Below are 15,972 nucleotides of genomic sequence, written 5' to 3'. Positions count from 1 at the left end.
TCCAAAAGAAATTCTATAACTCCAAATATAGAGTTTTTTGAACTCCAAATATAGAGTTTTTTGCTCTCCAAAAAAAACTTCAAAACTTTAAATTTGAAGTTTTGAAGAGTAAAACTCCAAATATAGAGTTTCACTTTTTAAAACTTCAAATTTGAAGTTTCATCTTTTTATTTGCATTTTGGTCCTTACAATTATACATCATATTTATAATTCTTAAATATTTTTTTGTTTATTGTTTTAATCCTTAAAACTTTTATATCTCATAAATATTCAAATTTGTTTTATAAATTTAAGTTTTACAGATGAAATTAAATTAAAAAATTTAAAACAAGATTTATAATATTTTAAAACTAGAATTAAACAACAAGAATATTACAAAAAACCATAATAAAAACTTATTAAAAAGACACATGAAGACATAATTATTACTCGAGTTTAAATATTATAGCAACACTAATAGTCTGGTAAATTTACTCCAGAACCTCTCAAATCTCCAAAATATTGCCCAAACAAATTTTGTGTAACCGAAGATGATTGTTGTTGTTGCTCTTGACGCCTTTTTCGTACGATTCTTTCTTTTTCAGATCGAATGTATTCACGAATATTAACATCATCGATAAAACCTAAGTTTTTTAGCAATATTTTATTTTCCTCTTTTACTTCTTTAAAAACTAAATTTTTTGCTTCATTTTGCAGTCGTAATTCAATCATCCCATGATTTTTTTCCATGCTTGTTGTACTTTCGTTTAAAAGATCAAGGATTTTTTCGTTTGATGATATCAAACTATCAGCGGGTATATTATGAGGATATCAGATTTCAACAATTTTTGGCTCGTAATCTACAAATAAAAAATAAAGAGAATCATTTCTTACTTCGAAATGCACTAGTTGATCATATATGAGAGCATTACGGAAATAATTTTATGGAATAATGTACTATTTTGCTTGCAGTTTAATATTTAATTATGTACTTTTATTTATAATTTTATATTTTAGTGTAAGATTTTTTAATTAATATTTCTGTAATATTTATATATATGTACTAGTTATTTATAGAAGTTTTATGAATTTACATCAACTATGACAAATATAAGGACCATAGTGTAAAATATAAATAATTTTGAAGTTAGGTTTGAAGTTTTACTTTTGGAGAAGAACACGTTGAAACTTCAAATATAGAATTTTGAAAACTTCAAAATAGAGTTCTTTTTTTGGAGATGCTCTTAGCTCTCTCAATTTATTTGATAAAGGTTAGCAAATCTAGGAGGCCTAACACTAATTCTACTAGTTAGTTTGTCTTTACATCTTTTTTTGTCTTCATCAGAACCCTTTTTTATTTGTCTCTCAAAGCATAAAATACGTAAATATTTGGGAAGCGTTTTTGTTTCATATCGTCTGGCCTTCATTACTTGGTCAATGTAGTCTTCATGGCCCGTGACTAGATTAGGAGTGATGGTTCCGCCACAATTCTGTCTACAAGCACTAGGGGCTAATCGTTTATGAGCACTACTATCATGTACACAGTACACAGAAGAAGTTAATAAGTGTACATGGACGATAAGAATAACACTCAAGAAGAGAATCCCGCTCGTGACCCAACGCACCCCTAAAATTTCCAATCAAACTCTAAGACTCTGCGATCTCAATCTCGGACCACTGGTGAGGCGAGAGGAATCTGAGTTACTTCTCGGACCTTGGATCTCATGTTAGTCGCCGACTGCGCTCAAATCTCGGTCAGTTTTGAGATCCAAGACCGCCGGAACATCATACGTGTCTGCCGTTGCCGCCGTTCATGCACTTGTCGTCTCGCTCCAGTAGGTTTTCACTAGCGGCTTGTCCAAGGTCTTCACAGAGCTTCACCTCTCAGATCGAGTGAAAGTTGGTTTCCAGGTAAGCCACCGAGAACCTTTGTTCCTTAGTTCGAGACACAAAAACCATGGCGATTTCCATTTCTCGTTTGTATTTCTCCTTCTTACTTCCTATGATGTTCACGAGGGCTTGAGGACAACCCTTTATCTCGGCATCACCTACAGAGAGGCGAAGGCTTTCTTTCACCGGTTGAATCGCCTACTTCAGGGAGTTATATTCCTCTTATGTGCTTTAGAACCTATATGATTTTCCTAATAGATTCCTCTTATCTATTTGGTTCTAAAACTAACATTTTATCAACTATCATGCGTTGCATCTCATTGTCCATTTTCCTTACACATTTGCGACCCAACAATAAAGATTTAGGCACTACTTTGATTGCCCTACCACTCTACTATATATGGAAGACGTAAATCATTTTACATATTAAAACAGAAGTGATGACTTATTTCATGTGTAATTTTTTATTTGGATCATCTTTTAAAAAATTACTTTAATAAATTTTTGTATACATATTTGAAATATTTTAATCATTCTGAAAATCAAATAGATATTCTCGTATTTTCTCTAAACTACATCTACATAAAATCTTTTCATATCTTTTTGTTTACAATATAAATATATATTTCATTTTTAATTGAAGCAAACAATTTAAAATATTCAATTACTTTCGTATTTATTTAAAATATAAATTTATATTTCATTTTTCACGTAAACAAATCTTTTGAATATTTAATTAATTTCGTAATTATTTAAAACATATATGTATATTTCATTTTTACTAAAATAAAACTTTTAAGTATCTAACTAATTTGTAATTATATTAAACTCATATACAATTTTGTATCAAATTTGTGATATTAATTTAACATCATTTTTTTTATTAAATCTTTGTTCTCTTACAGTTAAGATTTGTTAATTTAGAATTTTATATCACACTGTTGAAAATATGCTATCAATATGAATGATCGGTATACAAATGTTATTTTAAAAGTGCATTTAGTTTCTGTTATTAAATATAGTGGTTGGTTTAATTTTGTATCTCAATAATAGAATTATACAACTACTTTGTTTATAAAAAGATAATCAAGCTTATTTTATACAGACTATTTTCATATATTATTCATTAATGTAATTGTTTTGTTTATCTTATCTTGTGCAATTTTGAAAGTGCAACAGATATTGTACCAATCTATGTCATTAACGTAAATGACAAATGAATGACTGAAAAAACATATTTCATGTGAATAGTTTTATTTTCAATGTGTTTATTATCCAGTGTAGTTGTAGGTTTAAGTTTTAATTATATAAAGTAATGTATGATAGATGAAGAATTGTAAATAAAAGTTTTAACATTGAAATATTCATTGTAAATAATCCAAGAGTTTTGAGGTAGAAAAGTCTAAATCACCAATAGACAATATAAAAAACCTCAAAAAACAAAGATAGTAAAGAACAAATTCAGGTTTAAAAAGACAAAAACAAACACAATGCATTATAATTTTTGGTTTAATAACTTAAATGAAGCAAACATTTTATAAATTACACTTATAGGTTATTCAGTCAAAGAGTTAAGTCATAAAAATAATTCGATTAAATATGACCAAAATCTAAAATACAAGTATAATCTTAAGGAAATTAATATCTAAGTTTATATTAAATTGAACAGAATTTTTCATAAATAGCACATAATGTAAGGTTTTAGTTAGTGTTCATATTTTAATAAGAGAGATATCACTAATAATAAATTAGATTACTTCATGCAAATTATAAAATTATTGTGTTTGAACATATTATATTAAACTATTAATAATATAGTAAATACTACAATTATATACCACTAATCATGTAAATCATATATTTATATATTTTAAAATGAAAATAATCACCCGCACGGTTAAGACGTAGTGTATTATTAAGTTTAAAGATTACCTGAACTTATGAAAACAGTTTCTACATGGTGGGTGGGGGGACGCAATCGTAAATGGTCCCGAGAATAATTAATTTTGGTATTTATCAGTGAGCTTATAGAAATGGCCCATTGCTATTTTATTTAGTCCAAGCCCAAACTAGCTCGAATCTCAAATTATGTCCGAGATTTCATTGCACAATATTTTTAATGCTAAATCACTGCACAATAAAGTTGATCAGTAGAAAAGTATTTTATTTTTTTTCGTAGAAAATTATTTAAGTTACGTATTACGTAAACTCGAACAGATATGCTAAAATCAAACGAATTTATGTTTAAAAATTCCCCTAACTTATTAAAGCAGCCACTAACTGTATAAAACTAACTGAAAATACCAGAAAGCTGTATAAATCTACAACTAATCGACCTCTTTCAATAGTATAACTAGAGGGCGGGTATATTATTTGTTTTGTATATATTATTTAAAATTAAATTTATATATTTATTTCTTTCCTTGTAATATATATGTATTTTTTGTAATCATACTTGTGTTTTTATCAACAAACGTATTTGCGTAATTTAAAAAAATGATTAGTAAAGTATTTGTATAATTGTATTGAATTTATTATATTGTTAAATTATACATTTGTGCCATAGCCTTTAACACGTTAATATGGTACTTTATTTTCAAACTGTTATTTTGTTAAAAAATAACAAAATATTGTTACAGTTTTGTTTAGTAAAAAAATAGTAATTAAATAGATAGATTAAATAAATAAAATAAAAAAAAATTAAACATAATTTAATTTCGTATATAATTATCATTACATTATTATTACACATAATAATTTGTATACCAATTATAAATGAATTATGTAAATCAAAGTCCATGGCCCAATTTTAATGGGTTTTGTAAATTAAATGTTTATGGCCCAAATATATTGATGCAGTTAGATGAGAACTGATGTGGTGGTTATTAGGTTAACTGATGCGGTGGTTATCGTATAAAGTTTGTATTTTTCTTATATACAGTTATCATATCAAAAGGTAGGTATCATGGAAATAATTATGCATCATGTAACGTACCATTGCATGGCATGGCAGTCCAGATGTTACAGATCTGCTCGTATAATGCGAGGTACTCTGTCGTGTGTCATCGATTTCCAGGTTTCATATCCTATCAGTCGAGATTTAATCTCTGCGTTACAAATTCATTTAATATTTGCTAGAGAAAAAACACGTCTAATATTAATACGAAACGGACTCAACTAACATCAATAGGTCACACTTGTGTTTTAATAGAATAGATTCTTGCTAGCTAGTTTGTTTCGAGAAAAGAAAAATCAAAATTAATTATATACATAAATTATAAATACATTGAGAAAACAACAATAAAAACCTTAAACTTTTAAATTAAAGTAAAAAAAACTTTGAATTCGTGTTTGAACCAAAAAAATACTCCAACTTTCAAATATTGGTCATTTTAACTTTCATTTTTTGTTGATTAGGTTATTTTAGAAACCTAAAAAATCAATTATTAAACCCGTAAACGTCTGTTAATATATAAACATTGTCATTTTAAAAATTGATTAAACATTAATGAAATGATGTCATTTTACATCTGTAAGCATTTAAATCATCTCCTCTTTTTGCAAAACCTAAATTTTCTAATTCTCTAATCTTTCGGTCTTCTAATATCCAAAATCCAGTAGGTAAAGAAGGTGATAATGAAGATGATAGTGAAACTAATGAGAATCATAATGAGGCTAAGAATAACGGTATTTGTGTCGAAGAATAATTTTTAAGTAGTATTTAAAACAACGTCGTTTTGTAAATTGATAGACATTTACGGTTTCATAGTTGACTTTCCGAGTTTCTAAAATGGCCGACTCAACAAAAAATGAGAGTTTGAATGACCAATATTTAAAAATTATATATTTTTGACTCAAAGACGAATTGAAAATTCTTTTGGCTTTAATTTGAAAGGTCGGAGTTTTATTGGCAAGATTTCTCTAAATACATTGTACTATAAAATGATTTTCTTTAAAATTTTTGATGTTGAGTTTAATGAACCCTACTAACAACTCATTGATGTTTGACATTTAAAAATAAAAATTACAGAAACTTGCTAATAATTCATTTTGTGGAGAACTGTGATCGCAATTTGTATTGTAAAAACTCAAATTTTGGCCTTCCAACTCTACGATGACCAAATGTATTGTAAAATCTCAAATATTAGTCTACTGAAATATGATTATGGTAAACCGGTAAATCAGTATGGATTCATGTAACAAGAAAAACAATATGAGAAGGTTGTTTACTGTTAGTTTTCCTTAAATATTTTTTTCACCGCATTTAATTTTGATTTAGGGAGATTAAACTATGCCGTACTTTTGTTTGGGTCTCAAACACGCGTGTGGAGAGGCAAAGCATGGCAGCATGTGGATGCTCAATTTGCAGAGAAACTTATTTTTTTTTTCTATACATAATATGAAAATAAATATAATTCCACAATCTAATGGACATCATCATAATGTTGTGTTTCCCTTGTAAACTTTTGAATAATACAATTTGTATCCATTTTTCCTTTTTTGTTTTTCTATTACATCATTTGGTGCTGACAAAAAAATTTACATCATTTGGTAGCTAAACCTCGTTCTCAACTTTAATAAATTACAAGACCCGACGTATCGTTCTTTCTAAAGCTATATAATGAAAATCCAATAAGCAATATGTGAAATATACATCAGTGTTATAAATCATGTAGTGAATTGCCATTAACCAGGTATTGGACCGAGACCGGCTCAATACCTAGAAGATGGAGAGATGGCCGAAGCCTAGAGAGAGGAGGGAGAGAGCCAACTTCAGAAGAGAGAAAAACGGCCACAAAGCTTGGAGAAAAAGAAACCCTTTCCTTTTCCTAGTAGATGTATTCTTTCCATTATTATGTATTAGTAGTTTTCCTAATCCTAGTGAATTTAGGTTTTGGATACTTTCCATTTATCTTCATCTTGTAATCCTTATATAAAGGAACCCATTTGATCATTAATAATAACAACAAAAATATTCAGTCTCTAAACTCTCTAATTACAACACGTTATCAGCACGATAGACTCCCAAAACCCTGAGACAAAACCTAACCTAAAATTTGTCACACATAAACCCTAAATCAGGCGCAACTTAAAATCGATCTATCTCTCAAACCCTGAGGAACCAGACGACGAACCACATATCAAATTGAAGATCTTGACGAGAAGAATCCATCAGAGCAAACCGTTCGTCGATATGATCTTAGACGCGCCCACACTCGCAGAAACAATACGCGGCGCCGTCTTGGTCTTTTGGAACCCTAATCCGAACCAACAAGATTTCCTAGCCAAATTCAAATCCTGTGAAAGATAAGTTTATCATACCTTAGTTGTTTGATGATATCTTGTTCAGATTATGGTGTTCATGTAATCTAATACTCCTTGTTTTTATTTCATGAGCTAAGAGGAGTTGATGCAAAAATCTAATCCCAAAGAACCCTAGATTGTTCTTCCTTGCGTTCCAGCTTGCAAATACCCGATCAGCTAAAGCCCTTAAGCGTTCCTGATCCTGGACATTCGCAGCTTCCTGTTCACAACAGAGCTAGTCCAGTTCGCATCACAGCCAGCTTGAGTTCCCAATCAACCAGCTCGCGAACTAGATAAGAAGAGACGCGTCCCGATCGCGTCCGACGACCTCAGCACACATCCGTGACCAGACACAAGACCGTTCTAGACAGCTCGCGTCTCGTCCCATCTTGCGACCCGATAAAGGAGCCGTCCCGCGTCCGTTCGTCTCAGCTCGTCTCTGATCTTTGGTGGTCCGGTTTAGACCTGCAAAAACAATGGTACATACTTAATCTGAGAACATGAATCGAACCTGGTTGTTTTTGTAAAGATTGAAACCCTAAAAGATAATCTCTAAAACTAAAAGCCATAGGTTAAATAGATCAATCCCCTATGAGTAAATCGAAGCTCTATAAGTTCGATCTAAACCTAAAAACGAGATTGATCCATTGATCAATTAAAATCAGAACCTTAAAGGTTTTTGAATCTCAAATCAAAATTCCCTTGATCAAAGATCAAAGTTTTCGAAATCCCCTAAAACCCTAATTTTGGAAAATCGGTTTTTAATTTTGATTTGAAACTTGAGTATTTGATTGATCGCCTAGAGCTATGATTAGGATTGTTTTAAAACTTGAATCTGAATCTTGTTTAAACTAAAACCCTAATCTCAAATTTAAAATCCTAAAGGCCTTGAAACCTTAAACTTTAAAGATTGAAAATTTAATATTGTTTTGAATGAGAGTTAGGTTGCTAGAGTGCTTGATTCTAAAATATAATATTACCAACCTTGAAATTTGGTAAAACTTAATAGAAATGCAACTAAGAAATAGGATTGAATGCATCTAGATCTCGTTTTGTATATGGCCGTGTGGCCTAATACATTGTTCATACTTGCGGCCTTGTGCCCTTGATTGATTAAAAGTCGTGTGGCTTAGTGAATATCAAAGTGGCCGTGTGGCCTAGTATCCGGATGGTTATATAAACCGGATTGCATCATAATCCGATCCTTAAGATCGTTGTATCTTATAATGGCCGTGAGGTATAAGCATCACAATGCAAAGCCGTAAGGCCTAAGCATCACAATACATGACCGTGTGGTCCAACGTATCATAGAAAGACTTATGAAATCATATGCACTGATTATTTGAATTAGTTGCAAGATTCTAAATCAAGAATTGATTGATAATAAGATTTCAGATGCCGAGATTTAACCCCATGGATTATGCCATTCTAAATCTCTCTGGAGATAATTATCTAGAATGGGCAATGAACACTTCAGTTACCCTGAAATCAAGAGGACTCGGAAGGAGTATCATTCATGGTGATTATGCAACTAGAAGTAAAAAGTTAAGAGCCATTACAATAATGCGCCATCATCTCACTGAGGAACTGAGAAATCAGTATCTACATATTGAGAATCCTCGTGACCTTTGGACAAAATTAAAGTCCAGATACACTATGGTATTATTACCAAAGGTCAAACATGAATGGATTAGTCTCAGATTCCAAGACTTTGAGACAGTGGCCGAGTTTCACTTTGCCTTGTCCAGGATCGTGTACCAACTGAGATTATGTGGAGAAGAGGTAACAGATAATGATTGTCTATTCAAGACATACTCCACATTCCATCCAGAAAATTTGTTGTCAAAACATATCTACATAAGAAGAGGTTCTACCACTTACAATGACCTGATCTCTTGCCTAACGGTGATTGAGAATGACAAGGTACTAAAGAAAAGCACTGAGATGAAATATCCTGAGGAAATGGATCAAGATGAATCCAAGGCAGCTGTGTCCAATGCAATAGATGGACAGGCCGGCTTATCTATTTAACTAAGAGGGATCTCGACATTTTATTTTAAAGTCCTTGTTTTGTGATTTGCTTTAACCTACTTGATGGTTCACGATTTTATATATACAATGGAATTGGTTTTGAATTCATTGTCTTGCCTGATCTTACTGGAACATATAAATGATTTTAAAGAGTTGCCTAAAGGGCATAAAACCAAGTAAGAAATCATGAATGGGTATAGTAAGCATAGTAAAGAAACTATGGCTAAGGCATTGCCTTAAAAGGCATTATACACACCCAAAAGAACATGTGACCCCTTGAAGTTATAATGTATGGTTTCCAAGTAGAAACAATGGGTAAGGAAGGAAACAAGTTCCTTTAGACTTTAAGAAGAAAAACGCCTAAGACCTTGAAAGATAGTGGTCGAGACTATACCTATGATCTCTACTGATCAAAACTATGCTACAAGATCAGTATGATAAAGAGGCAAGAGATGTGGTAACCATATTGAGATAACACCACGAAATTTTACACTATATGGCACGATAGGATTAGCCATCCTAATCTAGATCCTAATCTAGATCTCACGTTGTGAAACATGTACACAAAGGGAAACTCATTAGGCTTAATTATCCCAAGCACCACGACCTTATAGTATGGTCATGAGGGGGAGAGAGGATAAACTCATGATCAATACTACAAGTTCGTGTACTATTATAACGCCCAAACAATAAAGGCCATGAGAGACAACGGCCTTCGGCCGCAAAGGCAATAACCAGCCTCGTGTACTACTATGGTCTAAAACCATGTTTAGGACGGCCAAACCATAAAGGCTATTACTTGGCCATGTTATAAATGGCTCGGCCATAAAAGGTCATTCCTCGGCCGTAGAGGCCATGATACAAACGGCCAAACCAAAGAGGCCATTACCCGGCTGAAGAGACCATGAGAATAAACAGCTCGGCCGTGACTTGGCCGTGACTTGGCTGCATAGTGCAGGCTTGGCCGCACACAATCCATTACCTATAAAGGTTCGGCCATGTAAGCCATTATATATAAGACTAAGATTCTACAGTCTATAAGCTTGGGGACATTATGAATTTACATGTATAGAATGATAATATGCATCAGGCCATATAAGTAAGCATAGATATTCCCATCTCAGATTGAATACGGGTCATAAAACCAGACATACACCATCTTAAGAGATTTTGAATAAACCACCACAAACATACATGTGCCGTCTAAGATGGAACCTCAGAAGAGGATTGGGAATATATAAGAATAAGATCTTCTCCACGAAATAAAAAGGACCGAGAGCCAAAACATGGATGATCAAATAGTGGCCAGGTACGGATTGCATGAAACAAATGAATCCGAATATTAAAGGAAAAAGATTATAAGCTGGATAAAGAATGTTAAAAGTACGAATGGTTTTAACCATCATTGTCTTGGCAAAGATCCTCGGACTAGAGATTATAATTTAAGACGTCCAAAGAAAGATTATATAAAGCTAACTAATTGAGAAGCTAATCGAAATGCCAGACACTGACCCGAGAAATGACTAACCAGCTTAGCACCAAATGAATGTCCTAGAAGAGACATAATCAAGTTGCTCTAGAGTCTATACAAGATAGACCAAGTGTCCCATAAGATAAAGGAATCTCGGATAGAAAAATGGTGCATAGAATACAGATCCGAGATTATAAGAGAAACCATACCAGACATTGATAAAAGGCTGCGCAGCTACACATCTAAGGTACCAAACCATGTAGTCTTGGGACGCCAAGCTACTAGGTAATAAAGGTCCTGGATAATAAGATCTCAAATCTAAAGATCATGTCTGGAACATAATGGAACCACATGAAAGTGTCGACACACACACACATTTGTATAAATATACATAAAGTTATAGCACTTGAACATAAAGAGATAAGCGAGGATCATGAACCCACGAATGAGTACTCATACAATCATAAAAGATCATAGAGATTAGAAAAGATAAAACGTGGAGGTTCAAAGTATCTAAAAGAGAGATGGGCGTATTGGCCATATACATATACAGAAACGCCATCTGATCAACCAGTGAAATAGATGGATCTTGTGAGAAGTAAAGAAACCGTGAGAGATGTACATGATGTAAAGGTGTTCATGTTTTCCTACTAACAACATTATATTAAAGCTTGTTACACAAGGTCCTCACAAAGATTAAAGGAACATATTATAAGGAGATAAACTCCTATGTGGTGGATGCTGCTACAGATTTTTGAAATTGACAATGGTCTGGTCATAAGAAAGATATTAGATACAAATGATGTAGTAAGCAGCATATGGATCACTGGATAAGATGAAAGAACAGCTTCGTTCCAAAGCTGATTCATGGACTGAAACATAAAGCAGCTGCATATAGTATGTAAAAGAAATTGATCACGCATGATCATTGATCTTGGAGTTGTATAAAAGACAATCCAATACAGTCCATATATTTGAAATTCCTTGTGATACTAAACCTAAAAGAGGTTAGTAGGCATAGAATAAATCTATGTGGGTGTCCGACCAAAAGCATCCGGCCCCGGCCCTTCAAATTAAAGACGTCCGATTCTGTCCATCTAAGGGCGTCCGGCTCTTCAGCAAAGAACGTCTGGCTCTTCTACTAAACGCGTCCGGCTTTTAAGACTAAAAGGCGTCTGGCCCTTCTTCTTGATCACGGGCTAGTAGAGACAAAAGATCAACCGGATACAAATGTATTGTAGTCCATAAGCTTGTGAGAGCCGAGATCTATGACCTAATAATATATATTTCAGTGTGTGATATAATCCACAGCAACGGAGGTCATGAGACACCATCAAGAAATGGATAAAGGACTACAATGTCCGAGATAGATATGGTACTGCCTAAGGCATAAAAATCGATGTCCACATCCATGAGAGTGTTCGGCCGCAGAGCCATAATAAGAGATTATAAACTTACAGCAATGATCATTGATCTTGAACACTCATGAGACAGGTAGTGGACATGTATAGACGAGGTCTATGACCCAGACATGGATCGGCCAGATCGAGACATAGGTTCATGATAACCATGTCTAGTACACTGTCCATAAGTACTTGGTTTATCCGACCATAGTAAAGAGTTAAGAGTAGACGATCACGTCTAGACTATGGACACATGCAAACACGATATGCAAAGATCTAATAGTGATCCCCGAGAACAATATGGTTCACATTGTTTAGCACACATGCTTTACCAGGACACTCAATGTCAAGAGACATGAGAAACGACCTAAGAGGTTAAAGTGGTCTAGATACGGCTTAGCAATGAACTTGGCCGATTACTCCTTTCCTACATATACAGGAAAGATCACGCACCAGATGCGTAGAATGTAGAAACCTACAGTGAGGTTCACATCAGGGGGAGTAGTGCGTGTTGTACTCTTTTTCCTTCATCATGGTTTTGTCCCACTGGGTTTTCCTGATAAGGTTTTAATGAGGCAACATGAAGCGTACTACAAATCCTGTATGGTTATGCATCCAAGGGGGAGTGTTATAAATCATGGAGTGGATTGCCATTAACCAGGCCTGGACCGAGACCGGCCCAATACCTAGAAGATGGAGAGATGGCCGAAGCCTAGAGAGAGGAGAGAGAGAGCCGACTTCAGGAGAGAGAAAGGCGACCACAAAGCTTGGAGAAAATGAAACCCTTTCCTTTTCCTAGTAGATGTATTCTTTTCATTATTATGTATTAGTAGTTTTCCTAATCTTAGTGAGTTTAGGTTTTGGATACTTTCCATTTATCTTCACCTTGTAATCCTTATATAAAGGAACCCCCTTGATCATTAATAATAACAACAGAAATATTCAGTCTCTAAACTCTCTAATTACAACTATCAGTTGTATTATTACGTTATTCTTCTTTTTTTTTTCCTTTTCTATATTGTATGTTGTTTCTGTGGAGCAGTACATATAATCTCCTTGATTATTAACGTTAATATATTCCAAAAAAGCAGTATCTTTATTGTTGGAGACAATTCTTTTTGGTGACAGTTCTAGTGTTGATGGTATGTTTAATAAACTAATTTGGATTCACAGTAACACGAAAAAGGTTTAATTAGAGATTTTGTTGAAACTTTTACCATTTAAGATCTGACTGGTGTAAACATAACGGTTGGAGATACAATTGTCAGAGTTTACAAATTTGGATGGTTGTGATTTTAAGCATTATTAGACCATGATTAACCTCAGTCTCTTAACTGGGGTTCTTAGCTTCGGGTAAGAGACAGTTCTTAGCTTTTTTTAGATTTTAACTAAGAAAATCTAAGAACCGTCTCTTAAATAAGAGATATAAGAATCATCTATTTGCCAAAAAAAGTGTAAAACAAAAACAAAAAACAAAAAAGTGTCAAATCATGAGTTAAGAAACCCGACTAAGAAACCGAGGTTAATCATGCCCTTAGTGTTTTGTATGACTCGTATAAATTTATGGTAAACATGCGGTCGCTCGAACTATGAGGCGGCGATGCTCCATGGCGACTTATGGCAGTTGGGGCTTCAGGAGTCATTTTTTTCGAATACGGTGTCGGTGGCCGCAGGACGCCTCCAAAATGGTTTCTATGATGATATAACGAAGACGGATCTAAATGCGGGTTTGGACACCCCGGTCTTAGTGAAGTCTCAAACATTTGGATCCACTACCGCCGATATTTATCGAAGGAGGGCTTGCCTCTATTGCTATGTTGCATGGAAGCCTCATTGAGGTTTTTATTAAAATAAATCATATATTCAAATATATTATGTCAGTTAATTATAAAGAATTTAAAATAAATATAATAATTTATTTTAATTTAATTTATGTGTATTTTTACAGTTTTAATATGAAGTCATTTCAAAATTATTATAAATGAATAAATATTTTATTTTAAATTTAAATCATATAATTTTTAGTTCTAGATTTAAAACAAAATCTTACATATATATGGATATGCTTTTAACACGTATCCGATTTTTTAATTTTTTAAAAAATTTCGCTTCTGCGCTTCCGTATGTAACATAGCTCCATAATCTTCCTTTCCCCCTCCCCTCTTGTTTTTTCTCTTTTACTTATTTTTTTTTTGTCAATTCCTCTTTATGTTATTGTTGTTGGTTCGCCTTTGCTTTACTTCCGTGTAATATAGCACTGCTATGACTTTTTCTTGGGTTCACCCCCTAGGGTGAACTTTTAGGTTCACCAACCAATAGAAAGTTGTCATTTTAGATCTAGTATCTTTTAATTAAGGAAACAAAATAACTTGCCAAATTATATTATGCTTTTAAAATAAAAAATAAAAAATTAAGTAAATAAAAATAACAATAGTTCTAAAAAAATATTGTTTAAAAAAATATTTATTTTTAAGATTTAGAGTTTAGTGTTTAAGATTTATAATTTAGAATTTATCCAAATGTTTAGTGTTTTTCCAAGGGTTTAGGGTTTACCTACGGGTTTAGGGTTTACCCAAGGGTTTAGAGTTTACCCAAGGGTTTAAGGTTTTCCCAAGGGTTTAGGGTTTAGGATTAGAGTTTAGGGTTTAGTGTTTTGTTGACAACATGTTTAGTGTTTTTCCAAGGGTTTAGGGGTTTTACCCAAGGATTTAGGGTTTACTTAAGGATTTAGGGTTTAGGATTTGAGTTTAGGGTTTAGTATTAGAGTTTAGGGTTTAGTGTTTTGTTGACAACATTTTTTTTTTTGAATTCGTTTTTTATATATTATTTTTATTTATTTTTAAATTTTATTTTGAAAAAATAATATAATTTGCAAGTTATTTGGTTTCCTTAATTAAAAGATACTAGATTTAAAATGACAACTTTCTATTGGTTGGTGAACCCAACGATAACTCCACTGCTATTATCTGGTGTACCGGCGATGACTGTTTTCGATTCATTTACGGGTTTTAGTATTTATATTAAAAGAAAAAGTGGTCATTTTATTGTGATTTTTTTACTTGGAAATTAAAGTACCTATAGAATATTTTTATATAATTTGATATTTTGATACATCAGATCACTGACTTGTTTAATATAGGCAATGATTATTCTATGAGTTCAGTTTTAGCGCTACACTTTTTGGATGTATTTGTATTATTATATATATTATATCAAACGAACTTAAGACTATAATCTATACATTTCCACAAGAGACAAGACCTACGGCACTTAATCATGATTACAGCCACTGGTTTAACATTAATTAGATACAGATACTATACAGTTCCGGATGATGTGTGCACCGTGGCGTTGAGTTGTGGCGAAGCCAAGTGGAGGCTTTGTCCAGTCCAACGTTTCTTTGTCATTTATCAATTTTATTTCTCAAGTTTTTCTAATAATTAATCTCTTTTTTCTAAATTTTGGTAATAATTAATACCCTTGTCATTGTAGTTTTTTCAAATTTGCTGGGTGCCGTTATTACAAACTTTTTTTGAACTTAGATAAATCACATACAAGATAATCGATATTTGCCGTACAGTTTTAGACACGCATGCATGAGAATTTAAATATTTTGTCAATTAAAAATTGATGATTGATTATATTCATAAATAGATGTGTGATTCGCTGTATATCTAAAGAGTGCATGGTTTTCTTTATTTTGGTCAGCAAAGACTGAATTTCAAAACTATATAAAACCATTTGTGTATACGTGAGTTATGTATCCATCTGAATCGGTTGACATCTTGTAGGGCAGTTTGGACTATTATATCATATAATTTGTTAGATATGTGAATTTTAATTTCAGTTTAGTTGGATTAGTGTCGGTTTAAATCATATAATAGTTGATGATAA

Source organism: Brassica napus, chromosome C2, assembly GCF_020379485.1.
Source record: "Brassica napus cultivar Da-Ae chromosome C2, Da-Ae, whole genome shotgun sequence".
NCBI lineage: Eukaryota > Viridiplantae > Streptophyta > Magnoliopsida > Brassicales > Brassicaceae > Brassica > Brassica napus.
The sequence above is the reverse complement of the archived record's forward strand: the minus strand, read 5'-3'. Positions refer to the sequence as shown.